This window comes from Ovis aries, chromosome 10 (genome assembly GCF_016772045.2).
Source record: "Ovis aries strain OAR_USU_Benz2616 breed Rambouillet chromosome 10, ARS-UI_Ramb_v3.0, whole genome shotgun sequence".
Lineage (NCBI taxonomy): Eukaryota > Metazoa > Chordata > Mammalia > Artiodactyla > Bovidae > Ovis > Ovis aries.
In genome coordinates, this window is record NC_056063.1 from 78,656,228 (window position 1) to 78,661,867 (window position 5,640).

Genomic DNA, 5,640 nt, shown 5'->3' on the forward strand with positions numbered 1-5,640 from the left:
AGTGACTCTTTTTTTGTAAGTATAAGATTTCCCAGTTTGCATGGAATGTACTGATACTAAAAAAAAAAAATGATGTTGTTTGTCTGAAATTCAAGCCTAACTGGACATCCTGTATATACATTTGCAAAATCTGGCAATACTAAAAAGAGGAATACAGAATAGATGGAATATTAAGTTAAGGAAATGGCAAGAGAAAACTAGGGAGCATTTTTGCTTGTAAGAGAATTTGAGTCTTTGAGTAGGAACATCTGAGTGGAGAACTGTGATGCCCAGGAGTGCGCGAAAAAGGCCCTCCTTTTCCACACTGATTTTCTTTAAAAAAAAATGTATATTCCAGTTTCTGAATACCCTCCACCCACTTTATTCTCTTTACATCAGCACAAGTGCTGTTGAAAGTGGAGGACCAAGGGTTTTCGACACGCAGCCTTTTGGTCATTGAACCTGGAAAGACATTAATACCTGTGTGTTGCTGACTATACAACAGATAGTACATGACTGGGTGTTCGTGAAAAATGTGAGTCACAATAAACAGACATTTAGACATTTCAGATGGCTTTATTGGAGCTCTTTACTATAAAAAACTGACCATATTGTTTCCTTTAGATAGATTCAACCCTGAACTTTGACAGGTGCTGTGTAATTTAGTTGAAAGTCTTTGCTCTTTCAATGTACTTATTATAAAAAGAGCTGTGTTATTTCTCCCACGTCAGCATCTTTTCTCTTCTTTCCCTTTCCTTCCTTTCTTCCTTCTTCTCTCTTTACTGGTTCAGTGAGTCAATATCTTTTAAATAATTTGGAAACAAAATATTGACAGTTTTTTTAAAGCAATCACACTATTTCTGTTCAATAGCATAATAATATACTGTTTTTTCAGCATATGCTCTATTTTTCCATCATAATATGCTGGGCTAGGACTGGCCTTATAAAAAATCAATTGAAACAAAGCCAATATATTCTTCCAGGTGCTCCTGTTGAAAAACAAGGTGAAACATTTAAGCTAGCTCTGAAATTAGCATTCTTTTGCTTTGTGCTGAGAATGTTTACTACAAAGTCACAGTACCCAATTGTCCTCATTAGCAGAAATTCTTCTCATCCTTTCTACTTTTCAACTTTCAGACCTTAAGGCATCGAAGAGACACAGATCCAGGAAGAAGAAACCACAGAAACTGAGAAGCAAAGCATAGGGAGGATAAAGAGAGATGAATTATCTTCTATCAACATTCATAACCTTCACTTATTAAACCTAATTTCATTATTCAGCATTTGTGAAGTGAATTGTTTACAAAGGAAAAAAGGACAGAACACTAAACTTCACAGGGATGAAAGATGATTTAGAGAAAAACTAAAGGATAATCGAGAAGCAAGGTCTCAAAGAATAATAACCTTGCTTATAAATATTATTTTATTTTAGTGGAGCCATAGCTGGTGTATTATGCAAGTTATCTGAGAATGTCACAAGGCTTGGTTCACCATTTTCTTTCCTTCTCTAATTTTTTTCACTCTTTTTTCTCTTTTGACTTTCATATATATACACTCTACAGAGAGTATTCTTCATTGCCAGTAAAAGGAACAAAAGGGGAAAATAAATATGAAGTTGATAGAGTCAGCAATGTTTGGAGAATAAAATAAAATAAGTATAAACAAAAATAAAGTAAATCAAAGGATATTTATCCAAAATACAATCTTCGATTTGACTTGGAAAATATTTACTCAAGGCTTTCCGCATGCCAAGCTGTTTTAGGCATGGCAGGGAATACAATGATATAGTCAGTCTTTACTTTGAAGGTGAATATGGTTTGATGGTGGCAAGAGAAAAAAATTTCAATATGTGAATGATTATAGCATAGGGCAGAAGAAATAAGGGCCCAAGGAGAGGTAGACCCACAGTTTTAAAAGTGGTTTGATGGAGAGATTATATCTTGTGCTGAGAGTGGGAGGACATAGTGGTTGTGGTTAGCAGGGAAGTAAAATTTGATATGGAAAATGAGGGAGATGGGGGGAGAAAGGAGGGAAGAGCTTTCTGGTGGAAGCATTATTATGTATCATTGAGAGAGATCACAGGGAACATCAAATATTCCAGCCTTGCTTCAGGGTATCCTGTATGGAGGCAGTTGGAGCAGACGGAGCTGGGAAGGTGGGTGGGGGCTAACTTGGGAGAGCTTTGAAGAAGCCGGAAGGAAGTTGGTGGTCCTAGGGGTGGAGGGCTGAGAACCCAGGTTAGGGGGCCTCCTGCCGGCTTTCACAGGGGACTGGCTGGTCTGAGGCAGTCAGCTCATTGCTGCTTGACATTTACGTGTGCCTCACTTCTCTTCCAGGGCTCCCCTGTGTGGCTCAGACAGTTAAGAATCTGCCTGCAATGTGGGAGACCCAGGTTCGATCCCTGGGTTGGGAAGATCCCCTGGGGAAGGGAATTGCTACCTACTCCAGTATTCTGGCCTGGAGAATTTGGTGGACAGAGGAGCCTGGAGGGCTACAGTCCATGGGATCACAAACAGTTGGATAGGACTGAGTGACTAACACGTTCACACTTTTCTTCCAAACACTTCCTCCTTCCTAGGAAGCCAGGAGTTAGAATGGAACTAGGGAATGTGCCAAGGTTGCTTCTACTTGATGGCTAGATTTTTTTCCTGCTTCTGTGGAATGAAAGCAACATTTAAAAATGCTATGGATCACTCTTTCAACCACAAAGTGCTAGAGGAAAGACTGAGTTCCTACCAGCTCCAAAGGCGCACCTCTGCTGATTTTTCTGGTCCTGCTCAGGACACCCTTCCATCCTCCCAGCATGCACTTGAGCCAGTCCCTCCATCACCCAAGTTCCTATTTCTCATTGGTTGGTTACCTTTGGTGAGGGTGTCCTGAGGGAGCTACTAGAGGACAGGTATCCACAACTTAAGACAGTTAGAAGAGATGGAGGCCAGAGGACAAGCACAAAAACGTCCCTGCTGGGAATACGAAAAGTGGAAACACAGAAGATGAATTGTCATGAGGTCCAAGTACCAGAAGGGAGGAAAGTCTAAAGAGTCAGGAGTCAACGAATGATGGGAAGATCGTGGATGGAAAATGATTTATTGAAATTAGAATGTCAAATATTGTATATTAATGCATATATATGGAATCTAGAAAGATGGTACTGACGATCCTTCATGCAAGGCAGCAAAGGAGACACTGAAATTAAGAACGGACTTTTCGGACAGAGCAGGAGAAGCAGAGGGAGGGATGATTTGAGAGAACAGCACTGAAACAGACACATCGTGTGCATGCCTGCCGAGTTGCTTCAGTCACGTCCAATTCTTTGAGATCTGAAGGACTGTAACCCACCAGACTCCATGGGATTCTCCAGGCAAGAATCCTGGAGTGGGTTGCCTTGCTCTCCTCCAGGGGAGGTTCCTGACCCAAAGACTGAACCTGAGGCTTCTGAGACTCTTGAATTGCAGGCAGATTCTTTACTGCTGAGCTGCTGGGAAAGCCCAAACATACACATTACCATATATAAAATGGATAGGCAGTGGGAGTTGAATGCATGCCTCAGGGAACCCAAAGCTGGTGCTCTGTGACAGCCTGGAGGGGAGGGGTGGGGAGGGAGGTGGGAGGGGTGTTCAGGAGGGAGGGGACACACGTATGCCTGTGGCGGATTCATGTTCATGTAGGGTGGAGGTGCATACATATTGTACCGTAAAAGAAAAGAAAACGAAGTCTCTCAGTCATGTCCGACTCTTTGCAACCCCACAGACTATAGCCCACCAGACTCCTCCATTCATGGGCTCTTCCAGGCAAGAGTACTGGAGTGGGTTGCCATTTCCTTCTCCAAGGGATGTTCCCAACCCAGGGATCGAACCCAGGTCTCCCACATTCCAGGCAGACGCTTTACCGCCTGAGCCATCAGGCAAGCCTTATTGTACTGTGGCTTTCTAGGACTGATATGCTTGGAACATGGCCCTATTGGGTGCAGGGCCCTTGCATAATAAATAATGAAGGCTAATACTTCTTTAATATTCTCTTTGATTTATTGAAGTTTCAGATATTGTCACCTGACATTTTGATCTCTTCCTGAATGGATATTCAAACTGAAAATGTCCCTGGTCTCTGCCGACCTCAGTTCTTTGCGCTTCTCAATGTATCAAGATGTTCTATCCTTTCATTAACCCTGTGGGTTTGGGGCTATTATATTTTCACTTCGTAGATAAAGAACTTGAAGTAGAAGGAGGGGGAGCGACTTGCTCAAGCCTACACAGTGTAGGAGTGGTGACATTGGAATTTAGCTTACAAAGGAAAACAGAAAAAAAAAGGCAATGATGCAGGTAAAGAGCCTAGGAACGTGAATACGTAATAAAGGCAGTGTTCTGAGATTCACATCCTAGAAAAGCAGGTAAAAATCACATGTGGATATTGTCAAGGATTTATTGATAACATAAATAGATGGTTACTGCGATTGGGAATTCACAACACAAAGAGTTAGTTTTCCACAAACTATCTGCACAAATATATTAAAATTGACGAAGGAGGTCTTTGGTGTACATTTGTCCGGCTTTGTTACTTGGTTGGTCTTGGCACTTTGATGGAGATCAGACACAGGACAGAGTGATGTAAAGAGATGTTTTTCCTTTCCCTGGTTCTGAACTGCTGGACTTTGCCTGCAGCTCAGCAACGGGAATAAATGCATCTGTCTCGACAATAAATGGGCTTTCGGGTCCTGGGCGCTTGTTTGGAAGGACATTTGAGATCTTAGGCACGTCGGCACAAGGCCCTTTGGCATCCGTCTGAGTCAGCGCAGTGAGGGCGACACACTCATTAAGGAAATAGATGCTCAGGGGACCCTGTGAATAAACACAGCTGGGGAGCTGTGTGCTGGGCCACAGAGGGGAGACCGTGTTTCGGGAATACGAAGTGACCCTTGTGGCTCAGAGAGAAGTAATTGTGGACAGTTTTCTGGCTTCTTTGAGAGACGTGTTGGGGTCCCTCTCTAATAAGCCAGACTGAGACTCTGAGCTAATCCCCGGAGGGTCGGGCGAAGTGTCAAGGCAGAGGTCTGTGCCAAAGTGTGATCTGGTAGAGATGGTGACGGTGATGATAGTAATAGCAGTATATATAAAGTGCTCTTTCATAAGCTAGGCACTCGGCAAATATGTTTGCTGAATGCATATTTGTCTGGCACTGACCTTTACTTGATTTATTTTGAAAATATCCATTTATTTATGTATTTGGCTGCACCGTCTCAGTTGTGCACATGGGGTCATCCATCTTTGTTGCGGCGTGCAGGATCGTAAGGTGCAGCATTTGAGCGCTTAGCTGAAGCTTGTGGGTTCTAGTTCCGTAAGCAGGGGCAGATGCTTTCCACACAGCTTCTCTCGTGACAGCTGTCATCCTTCAGGAGTGAGCGCCATTTCCTGGGAAGCCACAGGGGCACCTGGATTAGTGGAGATGGGCAGGAGGACACGGATGGTCAGTGGGAACCTATATCCCAGAAATGGAAGGTGCGGTTGGCTCAGATGTAACCTTAATATGAATTAAATGAGCATGATGGATATGAAGGGCTTCTCAGGCGGCCCTAGTGATAAAGAACCCACCTGCCAATGAGAAGACGTAAGAGACACTGGTTCGATCCCTGGGTCAGGAAGATCCTCTGTGGGAGGATATAGCTAC